At 35.7% G+C, this 23,995-nt stretch overlaps 1 protein-coding gene and 1 pseudogene across 1 annotated transcript in view; both read right to left on the reverse strand.

Annotated features, from left to right (window-relative positions):
• The window catches only part of GULP1 (GULP PTB domain containing engulfment adaptor 1), a 262,846-nt gene that overhangs the window by 220,286 nt on the left and 18,565 nt on the right, over window positions 1-23,995 (reverse strand). The window lies entirely within an intron of this gene.
• Window positions 18,509-18,603, reverse strand: LOC126010369 (uncharacterized; annotated as a pseudogene).

Raw genomic sequence — 23,995 nt, forward strand, 5'->3', positions numbered from 1 at the left:
AACAGGCAATAATTTTCGCCCCAAATTTGATACCTGCTTAAACAAATAAATTACTATTAACTGCCAAAACTTAAGTTACATAGACATCTTCCATGGTTATTATCTATATTATTTTATTTCTTATCTTTGAATAATATACTTTAAGGAAAACTGCTAAAACTTTTAAGAGTCATAAATATAGAATGACACTCATCAATTTGTAGCAGAGTTTTACATTTTATTATATCTGTCCTTCAATTTTCTTAATAAGAGGATTGCTACTTTTCAAAATGTGCAATATATATGCTTTAAAGATAGAGGCCACTTCAATATATCTTAGTCTGGGTTCATGAAAATCATTTCTGCAAATCCACAAACTGGATATACTGCATTAGTAGTTACTACAAAATTTTAAAAATCACTTTTAAAAAGTGAAGAAAAAAATAGTTAAAAAACAGAAGAAATCACTTTTTAATCACTTTCCCTTTAAATAATATTATCTAAATCAATTTTTAAGCTTCAGAATGAGCCAGAGAGACCATATGCTGATTTCAATCTTACTGAGTAAATATAAATTCTAGCCCTATATAAAATAGAAAGCTAGATATTGCCATTAAATTACCTGTTATCACCCAACATCCACTATTCCTGAGTCTCATCTTCACTCTCTGCTATCTTTTACACAAATGGCACCTTCTTAATACAACTTTCTTATTTTGCTAAAAGGTATCATCTCTCTTAGCATTATCTCTAGATTCACATAAATGTGGACTAATGCAGCAGCCAAGTGAAAATTTGAGAAACCAAATGTAAAAAGGCTGGCATCCAATTTACCTAGAAACCTTCTAAAAATGGGACACATGCCAACTCTGTCCACTTCATCATCTTCGCACTCCATCAGTTAATTCTCCTCCTGAATAACTCTTGCCTCTAACACTTTTTCTTGGGACCAAAATAGTCCAACTGGTCTCCCATCTCACTCCGCCTTCTCTCATCTATTTATTAAATTGTTGCCACAATATAGAGTTGATATCAATTACTCACCTAACTTCTCAGATTCATTAAACTGGCTTAGGAGATTCTCTGGCATTGTACTCTTACCTGTCCAGATGATGTCTTCTAGTTCCCTACTGGGTACCCAAATTCTACAGTCTTATCAAATTACTTACAGTTCTCTAATTAGCACACACCAGGTCACATGGCTTCACATATGTTTCTCAAGACTCTCTGCCCGGAGTCACCCATCTGCTCAGAAAAGACTGTGCCTCACTTTTAAAAATTCCTATTCAACAATTCACTGAGGTGAAAACCACCTCTGAGCTTCCTCAAGAGGAAGAACTTCCCTCTTCTTTTGGATAAATTTGCTTCTTCTATAGTAAGGATTTGCTATAAAGCTTTTTTTTTATTTTGCACCTTTATTGAGAGGTACAGATGCTGATACATAAATAATTATTGAAAGAATAAATGCATAACTGACAGCATAGTCTTGGACTGAATAAATATCTATCATCTTTCCTTTAGAATAACACCAAAGGTATTTTATGTGTGCTGCAAAGACTTAGTGACAGTGAGAATGTTGTCATATAGCAGAGTTATTATTCTTAAATTCACCATCTAAGTAATTACTCTATGATAAGTAGTTGGGTGACAAAGATCTCATTTGTCAAGTTAAATAAAATTTTCTACTTTAAAGATAAAATTAATACAGAACCATTGCAGAAATATTAACAAGGAAAGGGAAGTGGAAAATACATTATACATAGTATAAATATAATTCATCCATAACAATATTTGCAGGATATTATTCTAAGTTGATTGTTACACATAGATATTATCATATGCAAAACTGTAACAATATTACACAATTTTGTGATTGAATTTTACATCTCACTCACCATATTGTGTTGAAATATAAAAATGCCTTACACTTGTCAGACATGAGATGTTTATTTAAAACTTAATTTTCCAGACTCCATCTCTTCATCTGTCTCTTTGGATCAGGAGTCTAGGAATGCTCATTTTAAGCCTCTGAGTATCTCATACAGTATATTTCAAAAGTCACTAACCACAGAGAGTGTTTTTTAATCACTATGGTAAAAAGAAAAGGTTTCACAGGCATTTGTTATGAGCAGAAATAGAAAAGTATAAATGCTGTTTCAAAGTGGAATGAGTGCCCATCCCCACTGAGGAAACTTCTCAAATATATCTTAATATATTAACACTACTATATTAATATATATTAATAGTCTTAATATCTAGTCTCAGGGATGAGGTTATGTTTCTGTATAAGTTAAGAGATGACTTCTAAGGTCTGTTTCAATCACAAAATCCTAAAACCCTATAAATAATATAATATATAACATATATTATATTATATTATTATATATTATATATATTATATGTATAATATAAAATAACATAATTAAGTTATACTTCCGAGATTAGAAAATACCTCTAACCTGGAGAGAGCTATAAAAATGGTAAAATGCATTGGAAGCTCTGCCTCTGAAATAAAACAGCTTTTGGGATCAGAGAGAATACAGGAATTAAGATGCTTGCCTTACAAGTGTCAATGACAGGCACCACATATGATCCCCTGGAGCACTGCCAAAAATGAAATCTGAGCACAGAGCCAGGTATACATCTTAAGCACTGCTGGAAATGACCAACCCCTACCCAAGTAAAATTAAAATGATATCAAAAAATTTTTAATGAAAAAGGGCAGTTCTCAAAGCTAATGAAAAGCGAAAACAATTAACTAGAAGTATTTTGTTCCTAAGAAATATTAGTCAAGAGTTACTTTTATAATGCATTTAAGTTGATACTTCTATAGTTCTAAATATTTTTCTTGGGGCCAGAGAGATAGCACAGGGAGTATCGTGCATACCTTGCACGTGGCTGATCAGGGTTCAATTCCAAGCGCCTCTATAAGTGAGCCCGGAGCAGAGTCAAGAATAAGCCCAGAGCAAGCCAAGTGTGACCCAAACCCCATACTTACCAATAAGACTTTCTTGAGGACCCAGGGATATAAATAGTTCAGTGGCTTTGAATAGTGCTTTGGCAACATGTAGTTGAGTTTGGTCCCCAAAGCTACAACATAGGCCGACCCTGATCCCTACAGTTCTGTTATTTGTGTCCAGTACCTCTGTCTCTGTGCTCAATGGTGCAATGATCTGTGACTGGTCTGTAACCAGGTGTGTGGGAACACCACAGCAAAAAAGTACAATCCCACTGATGACCACAACAAAAACTATTTGAGCATATGATCAGGAAATGAGATACTGTTGACCATAAAAAACAGAATTAGCATAAGAACCACGTCTGAGTGTGAAACCTGGTGATAGATATATGACTACTACAGCTTTTTTTTTTTTTTTTTTTTTGGTTTTTGGGCCACTTCAGGTGATGCTCAGCGGTTACTCCTGGCTATGCGCTCAGAAATCACTCCTGGCTTGGGGGACCATATGGGAGGTTGTTCTAGGCTAGCACTGGCCAGGAAGACACCTTACAGCTTGCGCCACTGCTCCAGTCCTGACATTTACTGTTTTTTTTTTTTAAGCTGAATTCAGAAAAGCTTTTATTTAATAAAAGGGACCAGAAGACATGAAACTCCCAGGTTGTAGAAAGTCCGACCTGGGCAGCCGCGTGCAAGGCAAATGCCCTACCACTGTGCTATCCCTCCAGCCCCACTACTACAGCTTTTTAAAAGGAAATTCAGCTTACAACTCCCTGTAAACATCACCGCTAAATCTGAGGATGTCATAGCCATGGTGTATGTGCTATCTCTCTGATTATCACAAGAAAAAAACATAAAAATGTAATAAAAAGGGAAATTTAAAATATATGTTCAGGGTTAGAAAAATGGTATAGCAAGCAAGCCCTTGCCTTGCATTCAGACATTCTGAGTTCGATCCCTGCCATACCGTAAGATCTGAGCACCAGCAGGAGTGATTTCTGAGTGAAGAGCCAGGAATAATCCCTGATTATTTCCATGTGTGGTGCTTTTATTTTTGTATATAATAATTATATTATAAATATAATTATATGAATTGTTATTACATATATACATATATATTCAGGGGGCAAAGAGATAATAGAGCAGGTAAGATGTTTGCTTGCATAGTACTGACCCAAGTTCAATGCATAGCCCCCCAAGCACTCCAGAAAGAACCCTAAATGCATAACCAGGACTAAGCTTGAGTATAGCTGAGTATAGATCAAAAAGCAAGAGAGAGAAAGTACTACATAGATAGTACAGGGGTTAAGGCACTCATTTGCCTTGCATGTGGCTGCACCCCGTTGAATTCTGCCAAAGGCAGAGGTTATCCCTGAGTACAAAGCCAGGAATAATTTCTGACAACTATCAGGAATTATTGTATATAGGGATTACTATATACATAACAGAAAAATGGTCTTTCTTGGCAACACTAACACAGAATAAATAAAAGCTCAGTGAAGGACCTTTCTTAACTCACGCATCTTTGTCAAACCTGGGTCATTGTGACCTATGTAAAGGTGATTTTGAAGAACTGTGCAGAACAGCAATCTAATTAACCTTTGTCTCTAGAAAAAGGGACTATATATAAGTTATGTCTAAGAAAGCTGATCCTAGAGAGAGGTCAATATATATAAATACACATGCCAAGTTAGTGACTTATTATTGTAGACACCCACACTTCTAACTCCTGTGCTAGTATTTTGGATAATAAAGATTTATTTGCACCTATACATTGTATTTTATTCAAAAATCTTAAAATGTTACATTAAATCATAGAAGGCCCAAATATTTGAAAGTTTTACATGGAAAGCTGCTTACTATAAACAAATGGCTTAACATAATTGCATTCTAAAAGCAGACTGACATTTCAGGGATAGACATAGCACTGCTACTTATGTTCTCATCTCAGTTATAATTTTATTCCCCACTTGGCAGGAAAACCGGTGATTACTCTCACTTTCTGACATTCAAATAAAAGTGTCTTCCCAAAAGACAAACTATTTTCAAACATAGTTTTGTGTTTTATACACTTTATAGATCTATCAATCAGTTTACGTTCACGACTCAGTATTTGAATGACGATATAGGTGCTTCTGTTTTAACTGTGCCAATTACAAAAGATAAAAGTTCTGTATTTGGGAGCTAGGGATATGATTCAGGAGTAAAAGCACATGTCTTAAGTATAAGAGGTACTGAATTTTATCCCACTAAGGCAAAACAGAAAAACAAGTTTTAATTTGCTTATGTATTTATTTTTGGCTTTGGGGGCCACACCCAGTGTGCTCAGGACTTATTCCTGGCTCTGTGTCAGGAAGCACACCTGGCAGTGTTTGAAAGACAACAAAGAGTGCAAGGTTTTGAACCCAGATCAGGTACAAAGTGTCCTAACCACTGTACTATCTTACCAATCCCCATGTTTTATTTTTTATAAAATACCATGTATAATAGTAATGATTTCAATGTAAAACACCAATCACAGTATATTCATGTGAAAGTACTATTAATGAATATCAAAATAAGAAGTTTAAGAATCAACCACTTAACTTCAATTTAAATATCATGTAAAGGTTGATGACTTCCAAATGCTTAGTTCTTAATAAAGCCCCTAAAATCTTCCTTCAGAGGCTATCCTCACATCAGAAATGACTGACTCATTCATCATTTGCTAGACTTGGTGTGTTTAGGGACTCCTCACTAATTTCCATCAGCAAATCTCAGATTCCAAAATATATCTCCAGAATCCAACATTTCGTACTACCTTTGCCTATGCCTTTGATTATAACAAACCCTGCCCTACAAAGCTTTTCTAAACAGCCTTCTACTTGGCCTTCCTGTTTTGTAACCTAAATCTTATTTTCCAAATAGTAGTCAGAATAACACAGTATACGTTTTATGCCCTCAAATGACTTCTAACGTACACTGATCATCTTCCTCTTCTTCCTCTTCTTCTTTCCTCTGAGGACTTCTCACAACTTTTCCACTTGCTTACTTCATTCTAGACAACAATCCATCTTGCTGTTCAGCCAACATTCAAAGTAAAGTAGATAATTATTTCCTTACATATCTTTGTGGCTACTTCTCTACTCTTTCATCTATCACTAATAATGACTATAGAATCACCACAGAAGTACTCTCATACTTAAAGTTGTTTATCAGATTCATGAAAATAGGAATTTTTTTAAATGGAGGTAGGATCAGAGTTGGGCTATGCAAATGAATTATGCTGAGTAGATTATGATGTTTGGAATTACCATAAATGTTTCAAAGAAAAGAAGTAAGTGGGAAGGAGTCATAGCTATAGTCTATTCCAACGGGCCAGGGAGTACTAAATGTTAAAATTATAAACTCAATATTATAACATTAAAAGCTGTTATATTTTAAAACATTATAAACTATATTATATTTTATAAAAAACGAATAACATTATAAAATAGTAAAACGAATACTTATTATATACCAGGAATAAACCAAACAAGATCTCTCAGTAAAATGTTTTCTGTCTCTGACAAGAATTTAATAAAGAAAAGCTTTTGGAAAAACAAATATTGGTAGAAACCCTCATCTCTTAGTTTTCAAAATATGTGTGACATTTGGGGACTTGAAAACAATAAAATAAAGGCATACTTGTTTTGTAAGAGTTCTCAAGGACCTTGAAGTGGGTAATAATTACAGGGGGAACAGATGAAAACAAACAAGACAATGGGGCATGAAAACAAACATCTGTTTTATTTGTAAGAAACGAAAAATTCTGTTGGTGGAGAACTGATTTGCCAACTTAGTATTTCCTCCTAGACCCTCACAAACAAAAGTGGGGAATTGGAGAGAAGCAATCTAGATGACATTAGGAAAAATGGTGTGGTAAAAAATATTTCCAGAAGGCTGGAGAAATAGTACAGTAGGTAGGGCACCTGCTTTGCACACAGCTGAGCTGTGTTGGTCCCCAGGATTCAATATTGTCCCCCACCAACCCACAGAGAATCCTGAGATTCCTAAGTTCCACTGCTAAGAATCAGCCTCAGCACTGCTGGGTGTGACCAAAAAATAAAAAAGCAAAACAAAATAAACAAAATAAATTCCAGTAAAAAAAAATACTCAAAGATAAATTTTGAAAAACCATTCAACCCTAGTCCCTGTTTGACTCAGAAAATTATCTCATTCACTGAGGATTCTATCTGTCTTCATTTTCCTGAGAGGGAACTGGGAATACACAAGGTTGACAGAAGATAGATAGGGATGATAATAAGTTGATGTGCTAAGGGGTTTGAAATTTAGTCTATGCCTAACCCAGAAACATAACCTTATAAGCATTAGTATCATTCTTAAAATCTATTTTCATCCTATTACACAGTTGTTCCCTCTGAAAGGAAATAAATTATGTTACTATGATTGATCTCCAATATAATAAGCAACAAAATAATCTCTGAAAGAGATCTTTGGGTTCCTGAGGAAAATCTGTTTACTTTTGAACCTCTTTACATTACTTTCTATTTAAAAATGAATCTAAGAAATTCAAACTTTGAAGCTTACACAATGGAGATGAGGCTTAGGAAAATTCATCTGAGAACAGATGTCAAGGCACATGCCCTACATGCAGCCAAGCCCACCTCAAACCACAGAGACACATAATCAGGCACTGCTAATAGAGTCCCAGATACCCCTGAGTTCTACAGGGTTGGCCCAGGTGACCCCAGAACATTGTGTGCCATAGTAAACTTTGACCTTGGACTTGAACAGAGGGCCCAATTGGCCAAAAATCACAGGGAAGGGCCCTAAGGCTTTTGAACACAGCTTGGGAGGTTTCTCCTCTCAAAGAAAAAGAAAACAAGAAATTTCAAAATAATATAAATAATTCGACAATTATCATAGCAACTGTCATATGGTATGTTATAGAACTTGCTTGACACTTTTTTCTTTGTTTTGCTTTAGCTTATGCACTTTTGCTATATCTTCAAATTTCAAATGATTTTATATTTTCAGTGTAGGTATATGAAAACTTCAACCCATCATTCCTCTATGAAGGTCAATCAAAATGTCTTATTTTTAATTGTTCCTACGTTTCCAGTGCCAGTTACTTCAGTCTGTTTGTTTTTGTTTTTGTTTTTGTTTTCGGTTTTTCAGGCCACACCTGTTTGATGCTCAGGGGTTACTCCTGGCTAAGTGCTCAGAAATTGCCCCTGGCTTGGAGGGACCATATGGGACACCAGGGGATCGAACCACAGTCCTTCCTTGGCTAGCGGTTGCAAGGCAGACACTTTACCTCTAGCGCTACCTCACTGGCCACCAGTCTGTTGTTTTGTGTTTTGTTTTGGGCCACACCCGGCAATGCTCAGGGATTACTCCTGGCTCTGCACTCAGAAATTACTCCTGGCAGGCTCAAGGGATATATGGGATGCCAAGGATTGAACCTAGGTTGGTCACGAGCAAAGAAATTGTCCTAGATACTGTGCTATTGCTCCAACCCTCCCAAGAGTCTTCAAACTACGGCCCGAGGGCCACATATTGTATTTATTCCCATTTTGTTTCTTCACTTCTAAATAAGATATATGCAGTGTGCATAGAAATTTGTTCATAATTTTTGTTTTTACTATAATCTGGCCCTCCAACAGTCTGAAGGACAGTGAACTGGCCCCCTGTTTAAAAAGTTTGAAGACCCCTGCTGGAACACACAACCCATTCTCTAGTCATGTTCTACTTTCACTTACCACTCTGCTATTTGGGTGCAGTAAACAGTCGGAGGATTCCTGGAAGACTTTCCTTTACCAGGACTCTAGAAATAACTTAATTACACACTTAATTATAATCACCCACAATCATATGAAATAACCACTGTTCAATCATCTTTAATCTGAGAAATGACAACTTCATGCTAATATGGTCACCCAAAAATATATCTCCAACTCATCAATCCATTAGATTGCAGAATTTTTTTGCCACCAATCTAATATACTTTGCACTAGACAAAGTATAACATGTAGAGCTAGAAATGCAATTGCTACTCTCTTACTTGTTTAAATTTGAAACATCTTACAGATGATGTTATATTAGGTTCAGGGTTTTGAATTACCTGAGAAAATAAGAGAGGTAAAGACTAAGATATATTAACTTCAGAGTCAGTCATTCCTCCAATCCCAATCCATCCTCTGGAAATATAATCTGATCAATCCCAGATAAAATGTATTATATTTTACAAGGGACCTTAAGAAAACAAGACCACGCTTTTCTCTCCAAGAAATAGTTTCCACATGTTAAAAGATCTTAAAGGCATAAGAAAAGCAGGCCTTGTCCGTCCATTTTTAGATTCAAATAATGCTGTTAAAATGATGAAAATTTCGGTGAAACAAAGAGTCCTTTGTTAGCAAAGGAATCTCATCTCCCTATCATTAGTCCCTAGGGCATTCACAATTGCATGTTCTGTACACTGGGCATCCTGCCTTCACACACACTTATAAAATATAGTGCCATCTCATAAAAATGGTCTCACTCCAAATGGTAAACTTGTGGTTTATGTGGAATCCGACACCAAACTATTTGCTAACAGGCACTACAGTGAAATAGCGTTTAGGTCCTGTGCTTTTGAAAACTGACACAAAATGTGGTACAAAGAATGGAGTTCAGCTACAGTCCTTGACCTATTTTAATAAAAAAAATATTACTTTGTTTTACAGGTAAGTCTCTCCAGTACACAGTGATACCTGGTATCGGCAAACTGCTTATCTACAGAATTCTGCTGAGTTGGTAGCACAGGCCAGAACTGTGCTGAGTCTACACAACCCACCACCATCTGTTGCAAAGTTTGTAGGAAGAGTTTCATCAGCATGAAACACTGTGTCCGCCCTAATCATTTAAAAAACGGCATTGGGAGTAAGGTCAACGGATTCCAGAAGGTCATTACCATCTGGTTTCTTTTCAGCAATGAAAAACACAGATGCAAAATGATAACAAATCTATATTAAGTGTTCTTTTTATTTACATTTCAAAATATATCAAATATCAGCAACAGATTTTAGAATCAGATCAAGCAGAAAGACAGCTATGCTGTAACTGGGATATTGGTATTAGGTCAGAACATCCATTCATAGAGGGGTTACTATATCTCAGGTTCTGTGTGTACTGCTTTAAATGATATCAAAGATCTCACAGTAGCCAAACAGCGAGATATTATTAGATAGTAGGCAAACTATTTTAATACTCTTATTTGAACTCATCTATAAGAATGCAAATTCATCTCATAAGATTTTGGTAAAAATTAATGACAATATAGGTGAAATATGCAATCTTCCACAAGAGATATAGAAATAATGGAATGTTCACTATTAAAATATTATTTGACCCTTAAAATTCACAGACTACATATGCTGATATGTTAGCTCTAAATGACATTTATTGTATAAAATATAGAAAACCAGTTTATTTTCCACATGAAGATCACCTGCTTTTGGATCCGAGATCTGTAATTCCTTTCCTTTCCTTTATAGATCGTTTTACACCATAAAGATAGACCAGAATCTGGACTAAGAACTTACACTCTCAGCTTTTCCAACTCTGCAGAATCCCAGGTTCTCTCTTGAACAATACCCCTCCCTCTCACACACACTTCTTTAGAGAAAATTTTTTAAATAAAACTATTTTACATTTATATGTATATATATTTATTTATATATAATATACAACCTCAAACATCCCTTCAGGTGATCTAGGACACTGCCTTGCTGATTCTACAGATTTAAGAAATAAGCTAATAATAAATAAAGCAGAGCAGCTGTGTGGAGTATATCAGCATTTCAATTGGTAAGCATATATTAAAATTCAGTTCCAATACAGTAAAAAAACAGAAAAGAAAGTAATATGGTTCTTTTGGGATTTTATTTTACTACAATACTATACAGAATACATATATATATATATAGATAGATAGATATTTCATTATTCTTGGAGCAATGCAATAATAATAATAATGAAATCTCTGGCAAAACAAAACAACATTGGTCTCAACAGGAAAACCAAAGTTCTATGAAGAGTGAAAGTTGAGACACATTGTGTCCAGAATGTAATTTTCATGTTAATTTTTTCCTTTAACATGAAAGTTTGATTATGTGCTTAGAGATGAAGTTATCAAGCAGTTCTATCCCAGTCGACTATCCCCACAGAAAATTACTGTTATCCAATGTCATCCAATCAATGTACTACCCTATGCTTCTTTGTCTCTAGTTACAAATAACTAATCAAAACGAGAGAGAACATATAAAAGTTCCATTGATCTACAAATCTTCATAGAGTTTCTATAACTTAACCAGAAAAAAAAAATCGTTGGGAAGAAGAGATATTAGAGCAGGTAAAGTGCTTATCTTGCAAGTAGTTAATTGACATGGGTTCAATCCCAGGTACTATTTATGTGTACCAAATACTGCCAAAAATGATCCCTAAGCACAAATCCAGGAGAAAGCCCTAAGAACCTCTTTCTTTATCTCTTTCTCCATATATATGTGTGCATGTGTGTGTTTATGTGAATATGTATATATACATATATATACACACACATATATATCTGTCACTTTCTGTCTCACTCTATACTTCTCTGTCTCTATCTGTCTCTCCATTCCACCAATACTGTTAAAGATTTAGTTTTAAGAATTTTCAAGGGGAATGATTTACAGGCATCAACAACTCTGCACAGCATTTTATTACTAGTCTTGATAAGCACTCATGTATTAGTGAGATACGCCATTTAATAGATCTATGCTCAAGCACTTATTGGCAAAATAGATAATAATACTTTTTCACAAAAGAGATAAAAGTCCATGAAGTAATGAGAGGCCCTTCAGCAAATGGCATTGGGAAAACTGAATGGTCACATATAAATAAGAAAAACTGGATAAATATTCACGTTACACAAAAGTCAATTCAAAGTGGATCAAAGATCTTGGAATCAGACTAAAATCCATTAAAAACACTGAAGAACTATAGGCAGATAGAACATATAGGTCCAAAAATGGACCTCAAACTAAAACACCCAACTAAATAAGAAAAAACTATTCACACAACATATTCAATAAAGGCTTAATATTTAAGATATATAAAATACTTAACAAAAACAAGGACACAAAACCCTATCAAAATGAGGAGAGAAAATGAGTAATCACTTTTTTAAAGAAAAATGGATGGGTCAACATAGACATAAAAAGTACTATAAGATTAAAAAAAAAACCCATAAATAGTATGAATATATCCCAAGGAGGCAGACTGGGGGTTGGGAGGGCACCTGAACACAACTTGAACAATAGTGGACAGAAGCCAACAGCAGGGGTGAGGCTGGTGTCAAAACACTATATTGCTGAAACTCAACTATGAATAATTAGATAAATCATGATGCCTTAATATTTATTAAAAATATATTTGAAAAACTTCCCAAAGAATTCAAAGACAAAAAGTAAAAAAGTAAAGACAAAAGTAAAAAGCAGCATATGTCAAAAAAAAAAAAAGCACATAAGTCAAAAAGTCTTAAAATTAGGACACACAAACTAGAGAGATAGTACAAAGGACAGGACACTTATCTTGCACATGGAGGAACCAGGTTTGATCCCAGGCATCCCTTATGATCTTTTGAGCACAGTAGGATTAATTCCTGAGTGTAAAGCCAGGAAATAACTCCTGATCGAGAGGTGTCAAAAAATGTATGCCATTAGACCTCTTTTTCTAATTTTTTTCATTAGTCCTTGTACTAAGTATAACTCAAATAAAGCTACTATGAAACTTTTCAGCGTTATGAATGTTGTAATAACAAAGTCTACTGAAAATCCAATAAAGAATAAAAGGGAAATATTAAATTCAAAGGGTATAATCATGAAATTCAGTTATTTGAACACTATCAAGTTGTTATTTTATTATACTTTTTCAAACATGTTTTATTTATTTTCGGTAGGCTAATAACTTACTGCAGAGAAAGAAAATCATATCATAGGAAGACATGAAAAAACCCTCTAATCTCTGGATGATTTAAAAGTGCAAAACAGTATGAAGAATTAAAAAGGCTCTGAGTCAATGAACTATGTTTAATGGGAACACAAAGATGCAAAAAAAAAATAGGTAAGCTAGGAAAGCAGTGATGGTAAGGACTTGTGCATACACACACACACATAATCTCTTCAATGGTGATTTTTTATTTATTTCTTATAAATAAAATCCACTAACTATGCACTCCATAAGATGAAGAGATTACTTCCCAGTGGGTAACAAAAACAGTGAGTTTCTTCAGAATTGTTTGAATAAATATCACAACAGTATTATTCCAAATCTGAAATTTTATATACAAGGAGTGGCACTGCTAGAATACATAATACAGAACAATTGCTCAGGGTCCTTACACAGGGAACAGAGCAGAAACCATACATATCCTTCTCTAAAATTCATGCATATCTTCTATATTGAGATTGCATTTAGATAGGAAAAAATAACAGTACAATGTCAGTTCAGAGAAAGGGGAGGTGATATGCCTTCTATGAACTGTCAAAAAAACTCAAGAAGTCTGACATGAGAAGTAAAATGTGAACTTAGATCACAAAAATGAGTTACTACTGATGTTCAAAAAGAGTATGTAAAAAAAAAAAAAAGCATGGACAGCAAAAGCAAAGGTAAATTCTCTTAAAAGTACAATTCTCCAGTTTATGTCCAATAAAAGAGCAATGGAAACATATAAGAATAATGAAACAGAAAAGAGATAAAGTTATCTTTAAAAATAAACTTTGAAAGCTTTTAACCAGTGTGAAACAAATATAAAGTTGCAATGAACTACAGTGAGAAAATACTCAGAGTCTTACAAAGGAAAAGATTCAAAATTAGGGCTAAAAAGATAGTTGGAGAGCTGAAGTTATAGTGCAGTGCAAAGACTTGCAGGCATTGTCAGGTTCAGTGCACCGCATCCCAGATATTTCCCAGACCCCCCCCCCCCCCGGGAATGATATTTGAGTGCAGAACCAGGAGTAACCCTTAAGCACCGCTAGGTGTGACCTAACAAAACAAAGCAAAATAAAATGTAGTGGGAAAGAAACTGACTGCTTCCCAACTCATTAAGATTGTCATGATAGTTGTTACTATAGTTATTTCTTTTACTGCACTCACCACTCTTTGTGGTGAGCTTCATATAATGTGAGCCGGGCCTTCCAGCCCTCATCTCTATTGTCTCTGGGCATTATGACAATAATGTCTTTAATTTTTCTTAAAAACCATAGATGAGTGAGACTATTCTGTCTAACTCTTTCCCTCTGACTTATTTCGCTCAGCATAATAGATTCCATGTGCATACATGTATAGGAAAATTTCATGACTTCATATCTTCTAACGGCTGCATAATATTCCATTGTGTATATGAAGTGCAGTTTCTTTAGCCATTCTTCTGTTGAAGGGCATCTTGGTTGTTTCCAGCGTCTGGCTATTGTAAATAGTGTAAAATGAATATGGGCAAAGGAGGGAGGGGGTACATTGGTGGTGGGATTGTTGCACTGATGAAGGGGGTTTCTGTTTATGATTGAAACCCAACTACAATCATGATTATAATCATGTGCTTAAAAATTAAAAAAAAAAAACCTGACTGATTCTATAACTTTGCAGCACTAACTTTACATTTAAAAGAACATGACCCTTCTGAAACAGAAGTGAGTGAGAGCAGCATAAGAAACCTGTTCAGAGTTGGAGAGAAGCTTTTTATTTTCTCCAAAATTCCTTTCTTTCAAGCCTGGTGAATGTACCAAAAACAAACAAACAAACAAACAACAAACAAAAAAACAGGTCTTTTTGTACGAAGTAAGAGAAGCATCAGTCCCACAAAATCACAGTACAAGACATTTAACAGAGCTTCTTTTTTTCTTGGTTTTGGGCCACATCCAACAGTGCTCAGAGGTTTCTGCTAGTTCAGTGCTCACTCCCAACAGTTTCTATAGAAGACCAAAGACAAAGACAGGGGTCCCAGGAAACCACTGGAAGTTGGATTGAACCTGAGACTCCTGCATGCAGAACATAGTCCATGGAACTATCTCTGCAGTCCTCTCTCAGTATCTTTCTCTATTCATCTATTGAGGGATATTTAGGCTGACTTAATGTTAATTTTGAGTTAAATTTCAATATATGGGATTCACAAAAAAAATCAGAAAGCCAAGGGCACAGGCATTGTTGCCACAGGTAATTTTACTGAAAACAGCTCACCATCTCTCTAAAAACTAATTAGCTATTAACATTTGTTCATTTAAAGCATTTTTAGAAACTTAAAAATTCTCTTAACAATTACTTAAATGATTATATCACCTGTAAAATGAATTCCATAAACTTAAGATTTTCTTTTAGGGTCACTCTGATTCACTGAAATAGCATAGATAACAAAGGTCATTGAACAGTTGACAAATACTTTGTTTATTTTTCATTTTGGTTTACATGCAAGAAGAACTAACTATACTTGGCTAGAATAATAACTGATTTTTATTATTTCTTGACATACAAGCAAACATAAAAGAATTAAATTGCTGTTATCATCAAACTAAAATTAGACAGGTACCATATATTTTTCTCATCATCAATTAAGGTAATTTGCAATAGATTTTCAAGTAAAAACTGGACTGGTGCATAAGGATGGTTTGTCAGAGTGTAAAGACAAAATAAATAAAAGCTAGCAACAAAGCTATTATCATAAAATCAATCTTATGAAACTATAATTCATTCTCAGAAACTTTTTGTTTGTTTAGGGCCATTCTGATAAGGATGCACAAGAGTTACTTCTGGCTCTGCACTCAGGATTTACATCTGGTGGTGCTCAGGGGACCATATGGCATGCTGGGGATTGAACCCAGCTAAACCATATGCAAGGCAATTGCCCTACCCACTGTATTATCTCTCTAGGTCTCCCAAAAATATTTCTTTCTTATTCTTATATAATCTTCTGTACAGCATCTATTTGTCATTTTGCCATAATAACATAAATCTACTAGTATGTTTAATGCAATGCTAATATATAGTGTATATTTTTATAAAAACATTTACTTAAAATATACACTTATATGATCAGACATATTATGTATCACAAAAATCAGTGTCCTGTTCAACTTTTCCAGAAGTGCTTACTTCTTAGTTCCATATTTTATTAGTGGCATCTTTCAACACATATTTTGACAAGTTGCATTATGACATGGAAAACATCTTTAATATTCTTCAAGATATAAAACCAAATTCATGCAGTTATTCTAAATTTTAAAAAAGCATGTAATTGTGTTACAATTTAGTGATATTGACTATTTTTCTCTTTTGCTTTTGTTTTGGGGCCACAATGGTGGAGCTCAGAGGTTATGCCTGGCTCTGCACTCAGAAATTACTCCTGGCAGGCTTAGGAACCAAATGGGGTGCTGGGGATCAAACCCGAATCCATCCTGTATCAGCAGCATGCAAAGCAAAAGCCCTACTGCTGTACTGTTGCTCCAGTCCCCTTATTTTTCTCTTAAGTTACTAACATTTCTTAAAATATACTTAATGAACAATTAAAGTTGACTATATCAACTACATACGCTTATGGTATATTTGGTTGTTGTTATTTGTGCAACAGTCAGCACTGCTCAGGGTGACTCCTGGTCTCCACACTCAGGAATCACTACTTGCAGTACTCAAGGGAACAGATGGGATATCAAACCCCAAGGCCAACTTCCTACCCACTGGACTATCACTCTGGGCCCAAGTTGTAGTATATTTTGTCAAAATACAATTTCTATTTAATTAAATCTCTAAATATTCTAATTTCAGAAATGAAGTCCTCAGAAAGGTATAATAAACTTTGTCTAGTTGTCAAGTCTTCAATAACTCTTGACTTCCTTCTCCTTATAAAATGTTTATCCCATCAGCCAGCAATCCTATATATTAAATATCACTCCAATACATTCTTCTCTAACTTCTTGTTTATCTTCTAAATTTAGGTCTTCCTTATCTCTTATTTCATGTTTCCTAATTTAGTACCATACTTTTATTGTAAATATCTTCATCTCTTTTGTTTTAGAAGTGAAAAGTTAGTGGTTTTTTTCCTTGTTATTACTGTGTTTGAGAAGATAAAATACACAGCCATAGTACATTAACAGATAAACATGCAGAGAAATGTAACAATGGTCCAAGGTGGTAAGTGAAGGTCAAAGGACTAATACCACACAATCTAGAAATTGAATAATGCCTCATTGAAAATAAAAAATATAAATTTTCTCCAAAACAATGTTTTTGTTTCTGTAGGACTAATTCAAATGAATGAGACTACAAAAATGTTTCACTTGCAGCAAACATATTAAACTTGTGAGTTCCATAATAGATTGCTAACTCAGTGTTTAGCATATATAAAATAGTATCTGAAAAGTCTTTTAAATAAGTGAATGTCAACATGGCAAAATGCATTTTAATATCTATACTAAGTATGAAATTTTTTTCTCTTTAATTCACAAATATTATTTCAGAAAACTTATCACCCCATATAAATTTCAGTTATTATAAAGGTTATATCTAGAATTGTTATTTTTGGTGGAGTTGGAGATAATAACCCCTGAGGTTTACTAAAAGGTAGGGGTGCACTTGTAAGGTTAGAGGCATCATCTGCTTAAAAATGGTAGTTTTCCAGGGGGTGCTGAGTTATTAATTTATCTATTCATTTATTTTCTGAAATGGGTCCAAAAATTGAATCAATTTGGGAACCTCTGACAGGTCATTGAAATAATGGAACACAGGCCAAAGAAAGTGAGTGGAGAAAGCACTTTGTATTTCTGAAGTGTTTTGCACTACTTGGGGGAGATGGCCTATTGTAAATTGGACATTCCATTTGGAACCGGGATCTCAATTTTGAGGTGATGATATGGGTAAATAATTATGCCATTGAGGTCATTGTTCGTGCTTGTTAGGTTGGCTTTTTGAGCAGTGCTGCTTAAAGGAAATTAAGAAGAAAAGGCCAGCAAAAAAGAATGTGAAGAGCCCAAACATGGACCCAATTCTTAGTTCCCAAGAAAAGCCCTCTCCACCTAAGAAGTAGATGATAAATATAGAAGTAGATAAACCATATATTAAAATTATTTCATTGAACCAATTTGCTAAGTATTTAACAAGATCTGTGATAAGAATAATACAAAATTATACCCAATATAATGTAGTCATGTAGAGAATTGGTTAGTCTGGCTTAACACAACTTTAATTTGGGGGGTTTTGTTTCCATATTCATACTGTATTTCCAGAAAATGAATAAGCATTTCAGGGTTTGTCAAAAGACACCCCAATCCTTGGTCTAAGAGGTATTTTAAACAAATTAATGTCAACATGACAAAATGCACTTTAATACCTATAGTAAGTATGAATTATTTTCTCTTTAATTCACAAATATTATTTCAGAAGACTTATCAGCCCATATAAATTTCAGTTATTATAAAAATTATATCTAGATTTTTTTTTGGTGGTGATAGTGGTGGCAGTGGTGGAAATTGAGGCCAGGGTTTCATTAGTATAAGATGTTGTGCTACATACCCTCTCACGTCCCCAAAACATTTTTATTCATATTTCAAATAACAAACTATATTAAGTATTTTTCTATGGTGGTCCTACACTTGATCTTAGCCAAAAGGCCGAGAAGCGATTCTATGGTGGTCCTAAGCCAGAGCAACTCAGTCATTCTCCAAACAGATTTTGTGAAAGAACATCCCTACTTAATAAGCAACCTTGATTCAATGTAAAACGTTTCTTTCACACAGTAGGTTGTAATCTGAATAATTTAATATTTCTTTCAAATATAAAAGCCGTACTACAGGAAGTTATACACACAATAAATAAGTAAATAAATGCTTGTAGATTCAGAATGTGGAAAAACAGCAATTTCAAAAACAGTCATGTAACAATTGGAACATTAACTAATTCCATTTTGATCTTCAAAAAGCTCCTAGAGGGCTCATAAGGAACACAAGAATTTTGAGGCTGCCAGCTTTCAAGACCTGAAAGAGACAGTGTGAACTCTAAACATTCCAAGGAAGCGAAGTAATCTCCCCTAAAATCCCTTCATTAAGGAGAGAGCTAGAAGCAAGATTACATAACATGGAAACATCTGGTAGAGGGACAGTTCATCTGTATCTCAGTAAATCTTCAACAAACCATCTGGGGTCTTCCACAGTCCCAGACACTATATATATCACCTCATTATTTCCTGCAAAGGTTTAGCCCATTTGATATATCAGGAAAAAGGAAATAGGCCCAATGTAGTTCTGTTTTGTGGTTTTGTTTCTCCTCGTTTATCTTACCAACATTTTTTCTTTTACTATGGTATTTCTTTTTCAGATTTTAACCAGGAGAAGATCATTTCCTTTATAAGTGTTATGAAACAATGGCTAAAAGCTCATTTTTTGTTAGATCATAATTTTATTGCTAAGGAAAATTCACTTCTAATATTTTTTTCTGTAACAATCATCTTAATGTGAAAATTTACAAAACAAATCCCAAGTTATTCTTAAATCCTTGAAAGAAGTTATTTTAAATATTAAACCTGAAGAAAAGTCCAAGTTATTTTAAGAATATAGAGATTTCGGGGCCGGACGGTGGCGCTGGAGGTAAGGTGCCTGCCTTATCTGCGCTAGCCTAGGACGGACCGCAGTTCGATCCCCCGGCATCCCATATGGTCCCCCAAGCCAGGAGCAACTTCTGAGCGCATAGCCAGGAGTAACCCCTGAGCGTCACCGGGTGTGGCCCAAAAACCAAAAAAAAAAAAAAAAAAAAGAATATAGAGATTTCAAAAAATGACTCAAAGACTCAGCCTCTTCCCATAACTGGAATAAGATGAAGCCCAGTCACCTATGGCTGCTAAAATATGCACACAAAAAATAATGGTCTATATACTTCACATTTGAGGCTTCTAGTAAATCAAGAGCACTACTATGAAACTGAAAAGTGAACCATGTCTTTTTGAGTGCTGAGTGAGCTAAAGCAAAGAGGCACAGGCTGGCATTTGTGCCAATCAGTTTATAATGTGCTCATCTTTCCTCAGTCATTTGTCTACTGTGGAGGGGGGTGGGGGAGGAATCAGGATTCTGACAGAAATCACTGCCAAAGATTTTATTCCTAAGATTAACCATTTTCTGCTCAGAGGTTTTCCACATTTATCTTTAATGTTAACTTGATTTGAAATCATGAAATTATAACCCTAAAATTCATCTCAAGTTCTTTCTGAGTCCATATCAGAAAACACGCCTAAATCAGCCCCTGAACTTTAGTTTATTATGTTAAAAAAAAAGAATAAAAATAAAACCCTAGTCAAATGCCAAAGTTTTATACAGCAAATGCCTCACTTTCATTTTTAGTTAAGGAAGACATTATCAAAATGATCAGTAACATTTATATTTTTCTTATATATGCTGACATACTTTTTGGAGAATGATGGTAGAAGGTGTTCAAGAATATATGGGATGCCGGGAGTTAAACTCTAGTCTAGTCTGCTCATGCAAGTCAAGTACCCTACCAGCTGTACTAACATTTCCAGCCCCTATGCTATAGTACACTGAAATTAGTTTCAGCAGCACATTGTTTGCACAACTAAAGAAAAAATAATGATATGCATACACTAAAAAGCTAATAATAATTTTTATGCATAGTTTTAGGATTCCTCATTTTATGTTATTATTTTTGTATCAAACATTATTTTATTAGGTTATATATACTGAAATTTTCTCAATCCATAAAACATCAGGTTTTAACTAAAAAAAAACTGAAAAAAAGTTAGTAACTGGTTATCAAACCAGGGTTTGCCACTTGCAAAACAAATGCCTTACATGCTGTGTGATCTTACAGCCCACCAATTACTGTTTTACAATGGAATAATCCTACTTTAAGTTATTATCTCCGCAGGTTAAGCAAACAAAGCAATGTGCTATTAATTTTCCCAATGAAGAGAACACACTTTATAAATAGCCAATTCTCTTTCTAGAGGCCAAAGCTCAGGCTCTTTCCAATACCGCATGCATGCAGAACTATAATGAATAGATGGTCAACGTGTTTGTTTAATATAATAAATACCCTAAAATGCAAAACAATCATTTAATAGTACTCAATGAGTATATAAAAATAGAAACTTTGAGTACATAATTGGGAAAAATATCTGCAAATATATAAGACAAAACTTGTGTAATAATTTCACTCCCTTTCAAAAAGAATTCAGTGCAATTCCAGGAGCTACGAACTATCACCCTAGAGCTCATCTTAAACTCTATCTTGATATTACTTGAAACTGTGCCTTTGAGACAGTATGTGGGGAGCTCATGAAGGGGTTAATGTTAACTATCTCAGTTAATAAACCGGAATTCTCTCTCTCCCCATTCCTTCTCTCCTCTTCCCTTTCTTCTCTCCTTTTCTCCCCCTTTACTAAATTTCCCCCACTCTCTTACAACACAGTTTGAATTCTTCATAGCCAATAATCTTTTTATCTTGTTTTTTTTTTTTTTGGTTTTTTGGGTCACACCCTGCGGTGCTCAGGGGTTACTCCTGGCTGTCTGCTCAGAAATAGCTCCTGGCAAGGAGGTTTGGCAGGCCCCCGCCATGCCGGAGGCCTGCTTGGCCAGGCCTAGGGGGGGTGCAGGACTTGGGTAACCCCAGCACCCCTCTGCCGCCTTGCTCCAGATCTCCAGGGCTTCCCCGGGCCACACGCCTGGGCAAGCCAGTGAGTTGGGTCCCTTGGTGGAGCCTGAAGGTACCCTAGGCCTTCCCCCACTATCCATGTGGCTCCTTAGGGAGGGTCTGGGTGGGGCTCTGAGCTTCTGGTCTCCCAGCTTCTTGAAGGATCTCTCCTTCCTGGGAGCCGGGAGTCTAGCAGGAGGAGGTTTGGCAGGCCCCCGCCATGCCGGAGGCCTGCTTGGCCAGGCCTAGGGGGGGTGCAGGACTTGAGTAACCCCAGCACCCCTCTGCCGCCTTGCTCCAGATCTCCAGGGCTTCCCCGGGCCACACGCCTGGGCAAGCCGGTGAGTTGGGTCCCTTGGTGGAGCCTGAAGGTACCCTAGGCCTTCCCCCACTATCCATGCGGCTCCTTAGGGAGGGTCTGGGTGGGGCTCTGAGCTTCTGGTCTCCCAGCTTCTTGAAGGATCTCTCCTTCCTGGGAGCCGGGAGTCTAGCAGGAGGAGGTTTGGCTGGCACTGGTAATCTCTGTCCAGTCTACATTTTCAAAATCGCGCGGGGGCTATTGCCCCCACGCGCACAAGAAACATTAATAGTACTCTCACAAGAAACATTAATAGTACTCTCACAAGAAACATTAATAGTACTCTCACAAGAAACTGTAATAGTACTCTCACAAGAAACTTTAATAGTACTCTCACAAGAAACTGTAATAGTACTCACTATCATTGAATTATGTTTTTATGTATGCAGAATGTCCATTTTGTACTCTGCCCTTTTGCATACCCCTTCATAAGTTTATATTTCTCTTTAACTTCTTTAACTCCTATCATCATTACTCCTTTTATACCCTTTCTAACTTAAGTACTGTTGAGTCCTAAGTCACAGACCAAAGTGGTGCCCTAGAGTTAACACCCACCCAACTATTTTTAAAGGCATAAAAAGGACACATATCTTTTCAACATTTTATGGGTGTTTTCTTTGACGGCTATAACTTTTGCTAAATACTTTCTTATACAGTGATGATCCCCCCCATGTTTTTTATCTTCTCTTTGTGAACTGCTCAATATGGAATTTGGTGTGAAAGAATCCCTCAGTTTAATACTTATGTTTGAACCAAGTCATGGGTCTTGTTGGAAATGTTCTTATGCCCCCATATATCTGATAGCACCACGTGGCTTTATATCTTGTTTGCGTAGGCACACTAACATGGAAAAATACTATACATACCAATAAGTTCTTATCTAATAAGAATGGGAACACACAAATCTTGTAGTGCAATGAGACCTTACACCCTGAACATTGACATAAAGACATGGCACAGGCCTCAGAAGAATGGGCATTCTCCATTCACCCCTTGATCTACAGAAGACATTTACAAAACATCCAAGGTTGTATATAACATCACCTGGTGGCATTCCTGTACCAGGAAAGACCCTACAGCTGCTCTGACATCTACTCAAAAGAAACACCCCTTAACACTGAGAAGACAACAAGAACAAAGACCTGCTTACTGGACAGGACTTGCTGTATTGCCCCTTAATTGTGAGGTTTGTCTATAACATCACCTGGAAGCAATCCTCTACCACGGAAGACCCTACCACTGCTCAGACATCGTCCTGCTCAAAAGAGACTTCCCTTAACACTGAGAAAACTTAACAACAACAACCTGCTTACAGGAAAGGGCTTCCTGCATTGCCCTTTCATGGTGAGGTGAAACGAGAAGGCACTCCACATCATGACTTCAATGTAGGACATGCAGATTCCAGAATCTTTAATACAGAAACATGAGACCAACAACAGAGACTGTGTAAAAAGTGTGTTGGCACTACAGACAATGTCTTGGATCGAACGATAACTTTCCTGAGGCCTAGAGCTGGTCTTACGCCAGGAAACTTCAGGGGTAGGATCTCTTTGTATTTAGGCCAAGGTTATTCCTTTCCATGCCTCTCATATTTTGGTGGGCCTATGCAAACAACAATTGCCACTCTAACACCGTTTTTACTGTGCTCCTTTGACTCTAATCCTTAAAACGCACCCACTTAAAATTTGAGGTTAACTTAAGCTAATATGCATGTACATGGAAATGTAAAAAATACTATGCCTCTAATGTTTAAGGAGTTATGTAAGTTTGATGGCTTTAGATTGCCTTGTGTGCTGTTAAGAAATATTATAATGTGCTACAATCTGGGGACTTGAGGACAAAGTAATTGCACATGGATTCTGTTTTATTTATCTTAACTTTCTTTGGTGAAAGTTCAAAGTTAAGATATCAACAAGGGGACTTCTGATAATTATGTTATGGGTGATTGTCCTTCCACTGTAACTTTACCTTATCCTCTTTCTTTGCATCTTTTATTCTCATAATTCAAAATAAAAAAA

This window comes from Suncus etruscus, chromosome 5, assembly GCF_024139225.1.
Source record: "Suncus etruscus isolate mSunEtr1 chromosome 5, mSunEtr1.pri.cur, whole genome shotgun sequence".
NCBI lineage: Eukaryota > Metazoa > Chordata > Mammalia > Eulipotyphla > Soricidae > Suncus > Suncus etruscus.